This window comes from Mixophyes fleayi, chromosome 5, assembly GCF_038048845.1.
Source record: "Mixophyes fleayi isolate aMixFle1 chromosome 5, aMixFle1.hap1, whole genome shotgun sequence".
Taxonomy (NCBI): domain Eukaryota; kingdom Metazoa; phylum Chordata; class Amphibia; order Anura; family Limnodynastidae; genus Mixophyes; species Mixophyes fleayi.
Window position 1 is genome coordinate 10,026,508 of NC_134406.1, and position 22,325 is coordinate 10,048,832.

Sequence of the window (22,325 nt, forward strand, 5' to 3'; positions counted from 1 at the left end):
GATAGTAGCCATTTAACCTACCAGTATGTTTTTGGAGTGTGGGAGGAAACCGGAGCACCCGGAGGAAACCCACGCAAACACGGGGAGAATGTACAAACTCCACACAGATAAGGCCATGGTCGGGAATTGAACTCATGACCCCAGTGCTGTGAGGCAGAAGTGCTAACCACTGAGCCACTGTGCTGCCCTTAAAGGGCCTGATTCATTATGGCACGCAGTCTGAATGCAACTCCAGCTGCATATTCTATACACGTATCCATGAGTAGTGGACTCCAGAATTCAACAAGGAACGGATCTCAATATACATGCGCTGTTGAATTTGGGTGTAGGTCTGCTGTGCTCTACTATGCAAAACACTGCAGAATATGTCCATCGTTATGTGGATTATAAATTCTCAAAAGAACGTACTGGAAAATACAAAAATTATAGAGCTAATGTCACATTCTAATAAAAAAGGCATTAATGATAAAACTACGGAAAAAGTTTTATTTAAAAAAAAATCCTATTAAATAGATTTATTAGAAAGTTGTTAATGTCTGCTGAATATAAAAATAATTTTTACAGTTGCTTGTGATTACAAACTAATGTTACAGCATGCATACGAGACTGTCATCTTTACCGATTGGGACTTAGACTAGCCTTTTAGCTGAAGCAAGAGATACAGCAAAAACGTGAATAACTTTGACGTGCGTAGGGCTTTATTCGGACATGGCTGCGTATGCTCGAGTTTAGCACGCCCCTATTGTACATTGACTACGTCAAAACTCCCCTTCCCCGCCCCAGCTCACTCCCTGAAGTCACTAGCTGTAGTAAGAGCTCCTTGCGCTCACTATCGTACAAACATTGCTTGCGTACACATCCGTATCTCTCTGTTTTGTGGCTGTATCTGTTCTGGGCAGACGCAGAGTAAATTTGCGAACGATGTGCTCAAAATCGGCAAATATGTGTCTTTATTAATCAGGCCCAAAATGTTCTGTGTTGTCTATAGACATTTAATTCTAAAGCAATATCATGAAATTGCATCCGATAACTTCTGTAAGACATCTCCGAGGCACTGAATGAGTTAATATTTATGAAGCACTGATCACTGGTGTATCAATATGCTGCGTTCTCATGACCTACAAACATGAGAGCTATCACTAGGCTGTAGGTCAGGCACACTTTAAGAAGCCTACAAGATTTTGCATTAACGTGGAACATGATGCATAACCATGTCTTATTGGGTTACTACAGGTACATTGTGCAAATGTCAGTTATCTAATGGCAGAAGTAAAATGTTTAGCTATCTTTATCAATAGCACCAGCGTATTAGTATGTGTGATTATGTTTGTTTATTATTTATGCTTATTGTTTGCTATGTGTTTTGTTGTTGTTCCATACATAACTATTTGGGAGAAAGCGTAATAAGCCAGAAGGGGCACTGAATTGATAGCATAGAAGTTCGGCTATCCACATGTTGTGCCACAATATTACTTAGGTTATTGGAATCATAAACACAGATGTACCACGTGTAGACCAAAGGAAGAACACAAAGGGGTATCTGCATATAACTTTTGCTTCATTAGAAAACATATTGTTCTCAGTTCCACTCTGCAATTGGCCTTAACAATATATGTTAGATACATATTATATCATATTATTATGAGAATTTATTCTGAGAAGATAGCGTAACCTTCATCAGGTCATTGGTCAAACAATTATTTCTGACGCTATTATCTATCTTGTTTCTGAAGGCTAAATAATATTCAATCTTATTTTTAGGGTAAATTGTTGTAAACCATTAGTTTAGATACAAAATGTTGAAGGCCTTGTTCTATTAAATTGTATACAATTACAGAAATATTGTTATAAGAGTAAAACCTCACTCTGCAGAAATTCCCAACTCTATGAATCAGAACTTCCCTGGTTCAAGATGAGTGTCAGACATATGTGGTGTGGTCGCCATCTTTGTTGGAAAAAAATACTGTTCTTTCTAGAGATGCCCATTGACCACGTGAACTGGTTTTGCCTTTGGATCTGGATTAGCTTTGTGTTTTGGTTTTGGTTGTGGCAAAACCGCCCTAATGTGTTATGGTTTTGGTTTTGGATTTTTTAGAAAAAATCCTAAAATATGCTAAAATCACATAATTTTTCTCTTTTTTTTGTTCCTACATTATTATTAACCTCAATAACACCAATTTCAAGTCATTTGCAGTCAATTTTGACCACCTCACAGATCACAATATTATTTTCATACACTTTCAGACAAATACTGCAGCGACCTGGCTGGATGGTAAGCGACAGAGCAATGACACAAGCACACGGCAGTTCCTAGCACATCTAGGACACATTGGCACCCCCCCCCCCCCCCGCTATGTTGGCCCTTAAAAAGGAATCCAAAATTCACGAGATCTGAGATCCAACAAAGTCACAATGACGTTTTGCCTCATTTTCAATTCCGAGGGCGCGCGACAGTACCGAGCCGACTCGGCTCAGTACTCGGATAAGTTCTGGTGTGTTCGGTTCTCGAGGAACCGAGCCTGAGCATCTCTAGTTCTTTCTATCTGCCATGTTCTAGTGATCAGTGCCCTCTTCCCTCCTGTTCTCATTACCTATAACTTTGGCTCGCCAGATACACTGCCCACCTTCTACTTAGGCTCTCTGACCCCTGACTCCACTTCTCTTTTTTCTTTGCATCTCTTTCAATGTCTCTAAGCCTTTTAGTTACACCCACGCTTTGGACACAGGTTTCAACTTGCGCTGCATATACCCCTTGCACCCCATCCATCAGTAGCTGTGCTGAGAGTTGTAGTGTTAATTGTTTACTGTATTGTACTGTCATACCGTGTACTGTCATGTTGTTTGCCCTCTTTACAGCGCCGTGGACCACATGTGGTGCCCTATAAATGAAGTTAATAATAATAATATTAACATTGACTTGTAAGTGCTCCACATTTCTGGTGGAGAAAACAGACCGTACATATAACGCATGGTAGAGAAACTAAATGTAGACATGAATACAAAGGGTAGGGAGGGCCTTACTTGTGATCTTACAATCTAGTGGGAAAAGGTTAGAGCTGAGATATGTAGGGCAACTGTGTCTCATGTTGGAGAAGGGAACAGTACTGTGGCAGTGTGGTTAGTATAGGCGGGAGTAGTGTAGGCTTTAATTGAGAGATTGCTTATTCAGACATATAAAGATTTGAAGACCGGGGAGAGTCTAATCAGGTGTAGGATTACATAGGTGGGCAGCGGCACGGGTGAAACCTGTTTCTGGGAGTGGGGGGTGGTTATCAGCGAGAGACGAGGCGCAAATCAAAGGTAGACCTTGAGGGAGAGTATTTTGAGATGAGGTTTGAGGTGTAAGAAGTAGAGGTGTTGAGGGCTTTGTAGGTGAAGGTAATTTGAATTGCATTGGACACAGTGTGAACAGTATAGGGGTTTTCGGTAGATGTAGTTTGGTGGGAGAGGAAGATCACACAGGCTGCCTGCAGCATTAAGAACAGATTGAATTGGGGACAGATAGATGAGGGGAATGATGGAGAAACACCCTCATTAAAAATATGGGAGCGGCTTCTTTCAAATGATGTGGACCCAGAAAAGGTATTGTCTGGTGATCATGCGTGATCAAGAGACTGCACAAATCATTATGGGTAGGGGAGAACATACTTATCTACTATACCGAAATGTCCAGGACACTACAGAAGAAGGCTTTTTTTCCAGGAAGTAGTTGGGATTAGAAAATCGTCTCATTTAAGCTCCAGATCTCCCGGAAGGGAGGTTTTTAACGTGGGCAAATATTGGACAGGGCCTTCCCCATCTTGCCTTCAATAGACTCAGGGCTACCTTAACTTATCAGTAAATTGTTCAGACCTCTTATTACAGAAGGATGCCTCACAGTTATAATCTGTCCTTCAAGAATTTCTGGTTGTCTTCCGACATCTGAGAACTTGGAACTTACAAAGTCATGAAAAAAAAAAATGTTTTCAGACACTCTGCAACATATTCATATTATGATTTCTGTTATCTCTTAATGTAGTACTTTGATGTTGTAGTTTAGATTGAAGATGTTTTTTAAACAAAAAAGAGCCAGCTCTGCGACGGTTTTGCATAAATTTTTTAAAGGAAAGCTTTGGACACCGTTGTGCACCTTGCCTTGTTAGGAACTTGTTATTTGCACCAAGTTTATAACTTGCCAATTGACTTTTTGTGGATAGGTCACAAATCCCTTTAAAGTGACATCAATTTTCCATTTCTAAATCATGAGGAACCAACTGCTCTTTAAATATGATTTATTATATTCAGTGTCATTTACAATGGATAACAATGTACTGAGGAAAAACTGCATTTGAGCCAAATTGTCAAAACTGTTCAAAGAGACAGTCGCCTCATTCTACAAGTGAGTCTATGGGGTAAATTTATCAAGCAGCGATTTTCCGACAGGTTTGAAAAGTCGAGATGTTGCCTATAGCAACCAATCAGATTCTAGTTATCATTTATTTAGTACATTCTACAAAATGACAGCTAGAATGTGATTAGACAGCTAGAATGTGATTAGTTGCTATAGGCAACATCTCCACTTTTCAAAACCGCCGGAAAATGGCAGCTTGATAAATTTACCCCTAAGATTTTGCCTGTGGAATTTGGTTGTGCAACATTTCTGCTTATATTTTACAAATACAGTGTGTAAAGCATATCTGTGGAATGGTGAAACAAAAGCCGAAATTGTGTTACTGGTACTTCACACTTCTGTGTAGCGGACTGTTCTGTCGTGAAATTCAATTTACGTAAAATTCTGTCGCAACTTTATTAGTCTCTACACTGCAGGAAAGCATAACATATGATTTGTAACAAGGAATGCTGCATTTTCTCTTAACAGCAGATGGCAGACTTGCATTAAACCTTGTCCTACAACAATGTGTGGCTTAAGCTCTTGCAGCAAAATAGCCCTCTGTTTTCTGCTTTGTTTGGAATTATAAAAGAACACAAGTGTTCTGTACGAAGTTCACAGTTTCCCTCTCTCTTTTACATATATTATATTTATTGAACTAGTCATATTTCCCACAATCAGGTTTAGTGTTGTGACCTGTGCAGCTTGTTAGCTAGGCAGTCCGGCTGTTAAACGCTCTCTCTACAGTAGTCAACATTTGGTCTTTGTGCAATAAAATAAATATGTACAGTATGAAATTGGAAAGATAGGAATTATGTGAAATATCTTTGCACAAAATAACATTGCTACCTGCGGGTTTGAAAAGTGGAGATGTTGCCTATAGCAACCAATCAGATTCTAGCTATCATTTTCTAGAATGCACTAAATAAAGGACAGCTAGAATCTGATTGGTTGCTATTGACAACATCTCCAAACACACAGTTAAGTAAATAAACCCCTGGAATTTCTAGTTATCATTGGATTTGTAAAGAAAAAATGTAAATGATACTAGTGTCTGCAGGACCCAAAGGTAGGACTTTGTGTAATGTGCTACCAGTAATTCCTAATAAAAAAATTTATTTTGAGTATAGTTAATATTTATAACTAGGGTTAATGATGACTCGTAAATTCTGTTTGTTGCAATGTGCCCAAAGTTTTGATAAAAATTGGTAAATTAGAGCAAAATTAGATTTTAAAAATTCTTCTTGAAGATATTGATTTGCTCCAATTCGCCAGTCCAAGCTCAGATATGCCTCGCTGACTTCCGATCCAGCCATTCACAATTCCTGTAGGCGGCAGCAGGCAGCACCACTCAGTGAGTGAAAGCTAGGGAGGTTACTTAAAAGTTGACATTTAGGTATTTTTTTAGTGTTGGTGTATAAAGCAGGTACATTGTTGCCGATTAGACTTAGAGATTATACTTGCTGTCTCAGTTCTGCACAAATCATCAATTCATGAGATAACGCAGATTTAACAAACTTGAAAGGCATAAATTGTAATGCTAACATTTCAATCTGGTAGTATCAAGACTAATGAATAGAACCATATCTGGTGTCAAGTTTAACATGCAGAGACATACTAAATGATGTAACTAGCTATGTAATGCCTTGTTCCAAGCTTTGTTTCCTGGCAACCTCGACTGACCTTTTGGTTACAAGTCACACCATCACATCCCACCATCACATCCCACCATCCCATCCCACCATTACATCCCACCATCACATCACACCATCACATCACACCTTCACATCACACCATCACATCCCACCATGACATCCCACCATCACATCCCACCATCACATCCCACCATCACATCCCACAAGCCCATCACATCACACCATCACATCACACCATCACATCACACCATCACATCACACCATCACATCACACCATCACATTACACCATCACATCACACCATCACACATCACATCCCACCAGTACATCCCACCATCACCATCACACCATCACTTCACACCATCCCACCATCACATCACACCATCACATCACACCATCCCACCATCACATCACACATCACATCACACCATCACATCACACCATCCCACCATCACATCACACATCACATCACACATCACATCCCACCATCACATCCCACCATCACATCACACCATCACATCCCACCATCACATCCCACCTTCACATCACACCATCACACCACACCTTCACATCACACCATCACATCCCACCATCACATCCCACCATCACATACCACCATCACATACCACCATCACAAACCACCATCACATCCCACCATTACATCCCACCAGCCCATCACATCACACCATCACACCATCACATCACACCATCACATCCCACCATTGCATCACACCGTCACATACCACCATCACATCACACCATCACACATAACATCCCACCAGTACATCCCACCATCACATCCCACCATCACATCACACCATCCCACCACACCATCACATCACACCATCACATCACACCATCACATCACACCATCACATCACACCATCACATCACACCATCACATCACACCTTCACATCACACCATCACATCACACCATCACATCCCACCATCACATCCCACCATCACATCCCACCATCACATCACACCATCACATTCCACCATCACATCCCACCATCACATTCCACCATCACATCCCACCATCACATCCCACCTTCACATCCCACCTTCACATCACACCATCACATCACACCTTCACATCACACCATCACATCCCACCATCACATCCCAACATCACATCACACCATCACACCATCACATCACACTATCACATCCCACCTTCACATCACACCATCACATCACACCTTCACATCACACCATCACATCCCACCATCACATCCCACCATCACATCCCACATCACATCCCACCATCACATCCCACCATTACATCCCACCATCACATCACACCATCACATCCCAACATCACATCACACAATCACATCCCACCGTCACATCCCACCATTACATCCCACCAGCCCATCACATCACACCATCACACCATCACATCACACCATCACATCCCACCATCGCATCACACCGTCACATACCACCATCACATCACACCATCACACATAACATCCCACCAGTACATCCCACCATCACATCACACCATCACATCCCACCATCACCATCACACCATCACATCACACCATCCCACCATCACATCACACCATCACATCACACCATCACATCCCACCATCACATCACACCATCACATCTTCACATCACACCATCACATCCCACCATCACATCCCACCATCACATCACACCATCACATTCCACCATCACATCCCACCATCACATCCCACCTTCACATCACACCATCACATCCCACCATCACCATCACACCATCACATCACACCATCCCACCATCACATCACACCATCACATCACACCATCACATCCCACCATCACATCACACCATCACATCTTCACATCACACCATCACATCCCACCATCACATCCCACCATCACATCACACCATCACATTCCACCATCACATCCCACCATCACATCCCACCTTCACATCACACCATCACATCACACCTTCACATCACACCATCACATCCCACCATCACATCCCACCATCACATCACACCATCACACCATCACATCACACCATCACATCCCACCTTCACATCACACCTTCACATCACACCATCACATCCCACCATCACATCCCACCATCACATCCCACCCTCACATCACACCATCACATCACACCATCACATCCCACCAGCACATCACACCATCACATCCCACCATCACATCACACCATCACATCCCACCATCACATCACACCATCACATCACACCATCACATCACACCATCACATCACACCATCACATCCCACCATTACATCCCACCAGCCCATCACATCACACCATCACACCATCACATCACACCATCACATCCCACCATTGCATCACACCGTCACATACCACCATCACATCACACCATCACACATAACATCCCACCAGTACATCCCACCATCACATCCCACCATCACATCACACCATCCCACCACACCATCATATCACACCATCACATCACACCATCACATCACACCATCACATCACACCATCACATCACACCATCACATCACACCTTCACATCACACCATCACATCACACCATCACATCCCACCATCACATCCCACCATCACATCCCACCATCACATTCCACCATCACATCCCACCATCACATTCCACCATCACATCCCACCATCACATCCCACCTTCACATCCCACCTTCACATCACACCATCACATCACACCTTCACATCACACCATCACATCCCACCATCACATCCCAACATCACATCACACCATCACACCATCACATCACACTATCACATCCCACCTTCACATCACACCTTCACATCACACCATCACATCCCACCATCACATCCCACCATCACATCCCACATCACATCCCACCATCACATCCCACCATTACATCCCACCATCACATCACACCATCACATCCCAACATCACATCACACAATCACATCCCACCGTCACATCCCACCATTCCATCCCACCAGCCCATCACATCACACCATCACACCATCACATCACACCATCACATCCCACCATCGCATCACACCGTCACATACCACCATCACATCACACCATCACACATAACATCCCACCAGTACATCCCACCATCACATCACACCATCACATCCCACCATCACCATCACACCATCACATCACACCATCCCACCATCACATCACACCATCACATCACACCATCACATCCCACCATCACATCACACCATCACATCTTCACATCACACCATCACATCCCACCATCACATCCCACCATCACATCACACCATCACATTCCACCATCACATCCCACCATCACATCCCACCTTCACATCACACCATCACATCCCACCATCACCATCACACCATCACATCACACCATCCCACCATCACATCACACCATCACATCACACCATCACATCCCACCATCACATCACACCATCACATCTTCACATCACACCATCACATCCCACCATCACATCCCACCATCACATCACACCATCACATTCCACCATCACATCCCACCATCACATCCCACCTTCACATCACACCATCACATCACACCTTCACATCACACCATCACATCCCACCATCACATCCCACCATCACATCACACCATCACACCATCACATCACACCATTACATCCCACCAGCCCATCACATCACACCATCCCACCATCACATCACACCATCACATCACACCATCACATCCCACCATCACATCACACCCTCACATCACACCATCACATCACACCATCACATCCCACCATCACATCCCACCATCACATCCCACCATCACATCACACCATCACATCCCACCATCACATCACACCATCACATCACACCATCACATCCCACCATCACATCACACCTTCACATCCCACCATCACATCCCACCATCACATCCCACCATCACATCACACCTTCACATCACACCATCACATCCCACCATCACATCCCACCAGCCCATCACATCACACCATCCCACCATCACATCACACCATCACATCACACCATCACATCCCACCATCACATCACACCATCACATCACACCATCACATCACACCATCACATCCCACCATCACATCCCACCATCACATCACACCTTCACATCACACCATCACATCCCACCATCACATACCACCATCACATCCCACCATCACATCACACCATCACATCAAACCATCACATCACACCATCACATCACACCATCACATCCCACCATCACATCCCACCATCACATCCCACCAGCACATCACACCATCACATCCCACCATCACATCACACCATCACATCACACCATCACATCACACCTTCACATCACACCATCACATCCCACCATCACATCACACCATCACATCCCACCATCACATCCCACCAGCCCATCACATCACACCATCCCACCATCACATCACATCACACCATCACATCACACCATCACATCCCACCATCACATCACACCATCACATCACACCATCACATCACACCATCACATCCCACCATCACATCCCACCATCACATCACACCTTCACATCACACCTTCACATCCCACCATCACATACCACCATCACATCACACCATCACATCAAACCATCACATCACACCATCACATCACACCATCACATACCACCATCACATCCCACCATCACATCACACGATCACATCCCACCATCACATCCCACCAGCCCATCACATCCCACCAGCCCATCACATCACACCATCCCACCATCACATCACACCATCACATCACACCATCACATCACACCATCACATACCACCATCACATCCCACCATCACATCACACCATCACATCAAACCATCACATCAAACCATCACATCACACAACACCAACACCATCACCACCATCACACCAATTACATCCCACCATCACACCATCAGACCATCACCATCACACTGACTCCATATGCATGTCAAGCCTAAAAAAAGTGTAACCAATAATGTTTAGCTTACAGTTGTTACTGGTCTTTTACATAATATATGACATTTTATTTCTTGAATTGGGATTTATATAGAGCTTGTTTGCAAGATTGTAAGTGATGAAGAGAAAGAAACCATGGCACTATCTGGTGCTGGATAATTGATTCCATTTAGTCCTTAATAAATCACACTTCCTTTATGATATATTGTATTTTGGGGATGGCAAGGGGCGAATTGTGTTTCTAATATGCGGTCTATGATTACTTCCTCTTCATCGATAGAGCTTGATACAACCTTGCGAGCAGTTTCTGCAAATAGATTGTGTATTGAAATTTTATTTTGTAGTACAATGTTGTCAGACTCTGCAGGTTCTGCAAACACAGATTGCTTTGCATTGTACACAACTGACAAATGTTTGCCATCGACTGCATGTTTTAAAGTATAGAATGCTACTTGACATAAATACTGTTTTTCAAAGCAGACATAAACTTGAGTGGGAAAACAACCTTAACGGAAAGGTGGACCCCACACCCTACTCTTAGAGTCATATGTTTGAATACAAACTTGTCTTGTGCTTCTCCTGGATGCCCCTGTCACATCTGCCATCCCATGTTTTGTGAAAACAAATGTTTGATTAATATCTTTAAATCCAAACCCCGGTTTAAGCTGCAGGTGATGTAGGGTAATGTTGTCACAATTGTTTTATTTTTGAAATGTAGAAAACTTTTCCTTTCTTCGCTCCTCATTTGGTTCTTTCCATAAAAATATAGTGTTCCAGTAGGGGGTATGGACAGAATGATGAATGATAATGGCAAAAAGAAATTAGTATTTTGTGCTAGGCAAATCTTTGTAAAATATATTAGTTAAGATACCAATTTATTACCAAGGATATATTTGGGAAAAATTGGGTATTTTCCATCAGTGCATGGTAATCTACCAGTGGAGATAACAGGTTATGTATTTCCTGAGTACTTAAACAACTGTATTGCCAATGCCAAGTGTAGAAAAAACTTGTTTTGAATTTATTTCAGTACTAAATAAAAGGTAAAGTATAAAATGTCTTTATCATTGCCGATTGGCTTATTTACAGTCTATGAATTATGATTGGCCTGATTCTCCAGGGGTGTAAATTATTTACTGAATTCTGGACAACTCTATGCTAATTCATCAATATTATTCACAATTTGCGGAAATTTTCAGATTTTTTTAATCAGTTGAATTGACTCAAATAATTATCACTACGTTGCTAAAATTGCACACAGTTTGCTGAGACATTCGATGCTGGACTGGTGAATATGGTACCAAGACTAATGGGTAGAGGAATGTCTGGTGCCAACTTTAATATGCAGAGCCCTATCTGTTGCCAGCTGTATCTGTAAACACCTTGAATACATGGTGGAGTCATACGCAATGACCTAGCATTGATGGATTTCAGAATCTTCTCAACCCTTTCCCAAAGACTGTTGTATTAATTAGTAACAGCAACAAGTGCTTGGGGAAGAGAAAGGCACTAATGGCACCTCTCCTGAATGGTGCCCTCTGCAATCATACTGACTAGTATAATAGAAACTACGCAAATGTCACACACATACATTTTTGCAAGTCCCCTAGTTTGATTCAGAAGGACAGCATTATGGCACAGATATACTTCACTCCAAGGACAATGCCATATTTGCTTGTACCATTTAATATTGTTCCTTCTCATTATCTTTTAAATGTCTACTAATGCCGCTGTCCGTAGTTGTCCACTGTTGTCTTAATGAAGGACTTTGTAAATCTTCCACCGGTGCATTTGTTTTCTCCATTTTAATCTTAAAAAAAATTAACCGTACCTTACGGTTCTCTAGCTCCATCACATAACATAAATCATCATCCATCATATCTCCATCTATACATATATTATTTGCAAGGTCCAAAATCTGTCCTGTTAATTTCTCAGAATGTGGACATTCAATTGCATTATCAGGACATGTTTTGGGCAACCAAATCTGCATCGATATAAGTATTATACATACTTACATGTGTGGGAAGGATGACTATTGGCCTATCTGAACTGTTCATTCACATATTTCTTACACATCACTAATAAAACATATAAATATAATTTATATACATAGGTCTTTGGGACCACCTCTGCTGCATGTCTTGGGCAGTCCCCTTTACCCCGGGGATGGACAAAGTTTACCCTGGGGGAATGATTTTTCCTCCTTCCCTCTTCATAAATATACACGATTCCCCTGGTTTGATTCAGAAGGGTAGAATTATGGCACAGAGCACTTAAGTAAAGCAAGGTAGTGAAAGCCATGCTCTTGGCAACCGATGAATACTCTGGCAATGTATTGTGTGTCTAATCTTTGAATTGTTGTAGTAGGGGTGCAGGCCACTTTTATCTCTCAGCATCCTCATTTATTTATATAGCGGCAGCAAATAAGGTAGCTCTTTACAATTGGGTATCTACTTGTGTAAATATCTTCTGATGCCTCTGTCCATCTAATGACAATTGTTACTGCCTCTTCACTCTCCATATTGCCTGTATAAAGTTTCAAATTTAGTGTGTGCGCAGCATTTCAACATTTTTATCACTTGCACCTTACACTATTTTTGGGGGGTTATTTAATTTATTCAATGGGCTTGCTTCAGTTGGTGGCATGGCAGATGACATTTTTTTTTTGCAGTCGCTGCAATGTTCTACATGCGGTTACTGAATGTCGAAAATGCCCATAAGAATCCCTCTTAGCAAAAACTCCCTTTTTTTAAATATAGATTTTTCTGAATGACCCTTCCAAAATATAAAAGGATTGAAAAATAGAAAAGATTAGAATATAGAGCCTTTTTTGGGGGGGTCTAGCTGCGGGCTGACCCTCACTAACAACCTTATTTAAATGTAGACTTGACTGATTGTCCCTTCCAAAATAGAAATGTATTAATAAAATAGAAAAGATTAGAATATAAAGCCTTTTAGGGAAGGGGAGGTGGGCGCTAGCTGTGTGCTGACCCTGACTAAGAGCCTTCTTTAAATATTGATTTCACTCAATGGCCCTTCCAAAATATAAGTATTGAAAATGGAAAATATTAGAATATATAGCCTTTTTTGGGCTGTGCAACTGCTGCTGAATCTCACAAGCAAAGACCCAGTCTTTTTCAAAATTATTTCATGTGTCACTGCCCTACACAAGATTACTTTCACTAGAAAACTTCCACTTTTAAAAGAAATAAATCTCTTTTTCTTTTTTGGATTCTGCTGCTAATAGTCTGACAGCAAAAGCACACTGTTTTTCTCAAAGAATATACTAGTTAGTTCAGAATGAGATTGATCTAACTCAGTCTGTCTATACTGTCTAATACTATTAGATATATGCAATGCATTAACAACAACCAGTAGCCACTAGTCCGTGTAAAGTGTATTAAGATTGAAATTAAAAGCAATTGATTAGCAAACTATTGTAGCTGACTGTTCCTATGTCCCTGGTTCACCCTGAACGCTATTTTAAGAGCAGAGCACCGCATCTAATCTGCTCCCTGCACCTTGTCTGTTCTAAAATTGCCCTTGAGAGAACGAGAGCGGACTATATATATATATAAAAGATGGCGATCTAAAACTCAAGAGAGTTTTGCAAAAAAAAAAAAGTCACAGAAATAAAGTTCCTTCTCGTTTTGAGATGCGAGTTTGGCAGGAGAAACCAAGTCATGACTCGGTTTCACTCAAATCCCCAACATCAGCTTTCGTCGGATTTCACAGAATCCGAACAACTCATCTCTAATTTTTGTACATTCATATTGAGAAATATTAAGTGCATAAAAAAAATATGTGTTTACATAACTTTTAATGACTATTTTGGCATTTGGGTGTTACTCAAGTTGTACTATTAATATCAGAGCTACATATACTTAACATATTTATTTCGGTAAATAATAAAAGAGTTCCATAGTCAGACAAATCATATGTAACAGAGACCTCCAACCTTTTCTGCGAAACCCAGTGTATTCTCATCCTGAGGGTTCTCTCATTTCGGGTGGTAAAATTATCAGAGGAAAAAAAAGCCGCACCTATGAGAAATTCAGGTGCAAAATATAGCTAGAATAAAAAACAACAATTTGCTGTTTTAAAATAATAACAATGCTGCCTGCTGCTCTCCGAAAAGAAAATCCCAATTTCCCAAGTATATGGAACCAATAAGAGGTGGCTTAGAGGAAACCGCATGGTAAAAGTGGAGAAACATGTACGAGTTGGGCATCAGACAGAGACTATGGAATACTGTTCCCACATCTGATCTTCTGATTCCTGATAATTATTTTGCTACAGACATCAAGTGGGGAACTGTACGATTGCTGCAGGGACACAAACCTCTGACTGTATATGGTACCAGCTGCGTGGCTCTAAGCCCATTTATAATATGGGATATATCGAGCGCAGGCTTATTTCTTCTCTGGATTTCCTTCAATATATTGCCTTATGTTGTCTTAGCAGCTGTCCATCAAGCCTATTTAAGGCATATTTGGGTGTGGCTTACAAGCCAGCTCTTGCTAGATGTAAACCCCTATATCTGGGAGATGAGTGCATCTGATTTTACCTGCATTTTAATGGTGTTTAAAGCATATAGGTCAGTGTAGGACCTGCATACAACAAGATGCCCTTGACCCTGGGATGCAGGCTTAGATGTTTTGATCAAAATATGAATTAATACCTTATGTTTTCATACTACTAGATACACACAGATATGCAGTGTTAAGGATAAGCACTGACAACAACTGTCTTTTTGTTTTGAATACATAGATATATATTTGTTCATATAATTTAGGTGTATGTAAAAAGCTTGTATTATAAGTTTTAATATTTAATGCTCTATGTACTCTCCCTTTTCTTTATTGGCTCTCATTTCAGGGCAGGAAATGAGAATCGAGCCACCTTCACTAAATTGTATAATTCTAATGCATCTTTCACAGTTCAGCTCAGGGCACTTTCTTATCGTGCACTGTCAACAATGTCTACGGTATTACTTCCCGGAAGTCTGTTATGTTCAGGAAATATCTCCCATCTCACTCAGAGCTTTATCTTAAATATATTCATCTTTATAAGCCTACTGAACCAGGCAAGTACATTGATAAGTGTTATTGCTATTTTTTTTATATATATAACTATAATTGTTGGTTACTGATCTTTTAATATGATATGTTGGGTGTCATCTAATCATTTAATGACATTTTCAACTTGATAATAACCAATCCATAAGACCAAATTCTACAAGCACCAGCATTCTCTGACAGCCATGGGTATACTGGCACTTGTTGCCAACGTCATATTACTATTGACCCTGGCTACATCTGTCTAAATACAAAAAAGATGTTTGTTTTAGATGAGCAGTGAGATTGAAGCATTGACCAAATGCACTGTATTTAAATAGTGTAACTTTGGAGTGGGCGGTGTTACTACTGCATGATCCTTCTCAACTTACAAAAGCGCTGACTTGGGCCATTAATCAAAAAGAAATATGATTAATTATGGCATAAACTGGGAGCTTTGTTGCAGCAGGTAATTCTCTGTGTAGTGAGCCAGAGGCTCAGTTATTAGCAGCTGCACCCATCTTATTTATCATTAGATCAATGCGTATCTGATTTAGGGAATAGCCTTACCACTAATAATCATTTCCTATCACCCCCCCATTCCAGGCCTAAATAAGCTGTTTCCAGTGAACCAACCTTTGCTAGTTCTTTTGTTGTCTTAACCTCAAAAGGAATATTAATAATTCAATATGTGTATGCTACCTTAGCTCCCTGTGCCTTTCTTATTCATCTCCTGCTGCTGTCCAAACTTATTTCATCTTGCTCTTATTGGTGCCTATCCTGACTACAGACCTCAGCCATGTCTCATCAGAGTACTTACTACCCTGCAGTCCTGATATAGTACCCCCCCTGTATTCTCCTTCAGGTGCAGTGGTTGTAATAAATATAATACATGGAAGGCTACCATAATTGTCCAGGCTATCTAGGTAACCTCTTTAGGTTTTAGAATCGTCTCTTTCTATTATTCACTTGCTCTATTTTCTGTCTTTGTTGGGGCTCACGAAATTAGCTTTTTCTCCTGTAACCCAACCCCTAGTATAGGTGCTAAATGTTACAGAATGAAATCACCATTCATTCATCCATCAATCAAGAAGAAAGTACGTCCTCAACAACCAAAACTTTCACTGTCCACACAGATATGTTATAAGTTGTGGCGAGACATTATTTAGAATCATACTTCTAGCAAGATACATTTCCAGGTCCTGAAATTTGTTTCCCACCACTGTAGACAGAGCATTAGGATTCAGTAGCTTATATATAAGGCAGTTTTTTCTGGATAAACTGTTTAGATACCTGTTGACAAAGAGTCCTTCAGAGATTTTGATTTTCATTAGTTATTGTAATTGCTAATATTCTTTGCAATTTATTATTGAACATATTTGTTTCCATAAACATTGGTGACAAAATGATTTCTTTTTCTTTTTCCAAAAATTAATAGGAATATCCCCAAAACTGAAGTACTCTCTTTTTGTGTGAGAATGTGTTACCTATTTTTATTTTGTATAAACATGTTTCTCTAGTGCATGTTTTATTTACATGTGGTTAATATGTTAATAACTGTACTGGTAATCTACTGTGCTGTTGTCCTAAGTAACGTAACATTTACTTACTTGAAGCATTTCCCCAGCAAAAAATCTTATATTATACTAAAATTTCAGGCACATGCAGTAAACTGCTTAATCATTACTTTAAAGATAGAACATCCCTAGAATGTAAGAGGAGCGAAGTGGAGATTAGGACAGCAGTGAAGTTGTACCAGTGTGAATAATTTTCTTGAGAATAGGGTAGGCTCTAGTAAGGAGGAGGGTTTCCAGGAAACATTGAAAGATTTCAAGCCTGGGGGAGAGTATGATTATGGGTGAGAAGAATTCCATAGTTAGGCAGCAGAAGAAGAGAAGTCTTGTAGGCGGGAGTCAGATGTGATTACCAGATATGAAGCGAGGCGCAGGCTAGAGGCTGATCTAAGAGGGCAAGAGGGAGATTATTTCAAATTCAGACTTGAGATACATGAAGAGCTGGTGATGTTTAAACCTTTAAGTGAGGTGAGTAATTTGAATTGAATTCTGGAAGACATGGGGAGCCAGTGTAAGGATTTGCAGAGTGATGAGGCAGATGTGTAGTGATGATAGCGGGAGACCAGTTTTATGATCAGTCTTCTCATACCTTATGACAATAAAAGTAAAACATGCAATTTGATTTGCTGCAGAGAAGTTGAAACTGGTATTTAATACCCAGGATGGCCATTTGGCATTTGAAATATTTATTTCTCTAGCTGTAAATCCAAAGTTTGTTAACTATATTTTTCTATATATGGTGGGATATTTTATTGTTATGTACCTGGATGCGATCTTATGTATTTTCTTCCTCTTTGGCAGTCCACCGTCAGTGTGTCCGCCAAATTTTATGTCACTTACGGTAAATTAATCCATATGTTTAAATTGAGAAGTGTCCATTAAAAACTTTCAATGTGCCTTATTTCTTCTAAGGTGTCTAAAGTGGATCCTCTCAAGACTTCTACTTAGAGATGTGTGCCGATCCCTGTGTTTTGGTTTTGGTTATAAAACCATCTTTGTGTTTTGGTTTTGCCAACATTCTTCATGTGTTTGGTTTTGGTGTTGGATCTGGATTTAATTAAAAATTGTGATAAATAGGTAATATCATGTGATGTTGAGCTTTTTTGTTCCTACATTATACTTTATAGAATCAACATTCATTTACAGTTATTTACAGTTTATTTTCTGATCTTTTCACAACTGCCACCACAAACTGAAATGGTCTGAAAAAGTCGCTGAAGTATATAAAGTATGGATGTGATACATATGTACAACAGTTACACGATCAACATTTATATGGTCGACACCATAATATAGCCAGGGTTGGAAAGTCGACACAAATGACATTGAGAGTATTATTAGGTAGACAATTGAAACAGAGGCAGTATTATTAAGTCGACAATTTGAATGAAGACAATTTTATTATGTTTACAATTCAAATGTACATAGTATTATTAGGTCGACAATAATATCGCTAATCCTATCCCTATCTTTATCCCTTACCCTATGCAAAATCCTATCCCTAAACTTATCTCTAAGTCTCTACCTATCCCTAAACCTATTGCTATCCCTAACTCTAACCCTAAGACTAACCATATAATACTGTCAACATTTGAATTGTCGACCTAATAATACTGTCCACCATGTGAATTTTACCCTAATAATATTGTCAATCTTAAATTGCTGACTTTCTGAATGTTGACCAAATTAATGTCTATCCGTCGACCGCATAGGATTTTACACAAGATGATAGACAAGGACATAATATAAAGTAGTGCAAAATGGAATTGTCCTTGGGCCCACCCACCCATCCTCCCATATGTTAAAAAAGACTTGCACATAGTTTAACAAATAAAGAACTTTAGCGACAGTGACTGCCACTTTTGTAGCTGAAGACCTTGATTTGCTTGGGCCCCCACAAAAGAGAACATTTTGGTTGTTGGTTGATGAAGTGTTGACAATGTCATCACTCTCATCCTCATCACTGATGTCAAGATCATCATCCCACAATATTAGTTCACCCCCACTGGATCCAGCATTACAGATTGTCAGTGTATTTGGTGGCAAGAAGGGTATTCTTCATACAATTTGTACTTAATGTTGATGAACACCAGTTTTTCTACATTTTTGGAAAGTCCGAAGATCACACACAATGTTCCTAGCTATAGTGTGTACTCGGAAAGAGGGTGGGCAGCTCAAGTACACCACAGCTAGTTTGTACAAGGGGCTCCAAATTTTTTTGTCTACCAGGATTAAAGTAATTATCCACCAGAATGAGACATGCTAGAGATGTCAATATATTTGGGCATTTCTTTTAAGCCTGAGCAGATGTCATCATAATAACCTTCACATTGGTGTGTTGTGTTGACTCATCATCAGTGTGACTTTTAGAATGATCAGTAGCATCTTTATGAGAAACTGATGCAGAGGACGTATCATGTGTGACTTGAGAAAACAGCTTGCTCACAAAGAGCTGTTTGCATCTGTGAAAATTTGTGACAGTTCGAAAGAAAGACATTACATATGACTTAAACCTAGGATCAACCATGGTTGCCAAAATGTAGTGATCCAATTTCAAGATCCTACTAGCCCTTGGGTTCTGGCGAAGTGAAAAAAGAACTTGATCTACATTCTTTGCAGAACCGCTACGTTTCTGCTCCTCTTTCAGCATATGCAGCAGCTTTTCTAGTAGTTTGTTTAGGGGTATGACCTAGTGTCAGCAGTGTTTGAACTCAGTTCATTTCTTACAATTCTCTGCTCAGGATTCTGTGAGTGCCTCAGTGTTCTTTTCACACACTGATGTGGCTGTTTTGGAGGTGACAGACCTATACTTTTCTTGCCACTGCGAGTGGTGTATGGAATGTTAGCTATTTTCATATTTTTGGACAAATTATCACATTCATCATAAATTTCTCCTTTAACCCTCCTCCTTAAACTAAGAGCTGTTGTTTTCTTTGAGATTGACAAACAGTGTCTGGATTTTGAGCACACTTTATTACACTTTGTTCCCGCATTACCTTTTCTGCTAGCAGGAGTAGAAAAACTACTACTACTGCCAGTACTGGTACTAGGATGGCCCTGATCTGTAGATTGATCCTTGGTTGACAATAAGAGTTGGAGCTACTGATAGCTAATAATTACCCGGGCTTGGGCATGCCAGAGGGCCCGGCCTGGGCCCTCACTGCCCACGATATTTTTTTAAATTTCTTAATATTTTTTTTTCTTTCTTTTGTCGTTTTTTTTTGCGGCAGCGGGGGGTTGTGTGGTTGCGGGTGGGGGGTTGTGTGGTTGCGGGCGGGGGGTTGCCCCTTCGTTGGTGGGGGAAGCAGGATAGTAAAAAAAATAGATCACGACACCTGATCACGACACCGACATCCGTCCTCCTTCCTCTCTGCTCTGTTTACACTGAATGTCAGGCGTGACATCATCAAGTCACACCTGACATTCAGTGAGGAGCAATGCAGAGAGGACCAAGAAAGAAGAGAGAAGACAGAAGAGAAGAGAATAAAAGAAAGAAGCTAGTAGAAAGGTAAGTAAAAAATGGGAATAAAGCATAAAAGCACACTATGAGGAAAAAGGAGGGGGGAGAGAGGCACAGTATGAGGAAAAAAGAGGAGAGAGAGCCACAGTATGGAAAAACGGGGGGGGGAGAGAGGCACAGTAAGGAAAAAGGGGGGGGGAGAGGCACAGTAAGGAAAAAGGAGGGGGAGAGAGGCACAGTAAGGAAAAAGGAGGGGGAGAGAGCCACAGTAAGGAAAAAGGGGGGGAAGAGGCACAGTATGAGAAAAAAGGGGGAGAGGCAGAACATGAGAAAAAGGGGGGAGAGAGGCACAGCATGAGAAAAAAGGGGGAAAGAGGCACAGCATGAGAAAAAGGGTGACAGGCACAGCATGAGAAAAAAGGGGGGAGAGAGGCACAGTATGAGGAAAAAAGGGGGGAGAGAGAGACACAATAGTGGGGACTATTAATTTAAGATAGGCTGGTTTGGGCGCTACTGAAGGTGGGGATGAGTTTGGGGAGAATAAGGTCTCTTTATTAAATGTGCCTATGAATTATTCAATGGCAGTGACGGGTGCAGAAAATAGGTATATTTCTGAAATGTAAATACTATTAATTTATTGCTGAGGCTGTTTGTAGGGAGGGAAATAGGTTTAGTTATTAAATATGAATACTATTATTTTAATGCTGGGGTTGGAGGAAGGCCTAATTATTAATCGTGGGTGGTATTGATTTAACGTCCGGCCTAGCTGTAATTTTCTAAATGTATCCATTTTTTTTCCAAATAGAGCCCCCAACATGAAAGTGAGAAGAACAGGTAGGAGAGAGCAGAAGTCTGTGAAATGTTGTGATTCTAGTGGGACAATCACAATTTTTGGTGACCGTTCAATGATGTACACAACAATGCAGGTTTTTTGTCTGTAGGAGGGTGGCCTGGCCACGCCAATGATGCATAGCCACGCCCCCAATTGTATGAACACACCCATTAGCAATTTTTTTAACATTCTCAACTATAAGGGGGCCCCATGAAGTTGTTGTTCTGGGGCCCTGAATTCCTCTTGGCAGCCCTGGCTGTCAACATAAGTACGGGACACTGCTCCACAATATAAATACAATTTAGACAATTGGTTCTTAAAAGAAATATATATTTTTATTTAGGTTGTATGCTGCTCAAAATCAAAGAACACCCTGTTTTTTAGCTGCTTACTAAAGATGTTGCTCATACTGCCACTCACAAAATTGCTTTCAGCTTTAAACACATGAGCTTTTAAAAGCAAGAAATCTATTTATTTTTTGGGGT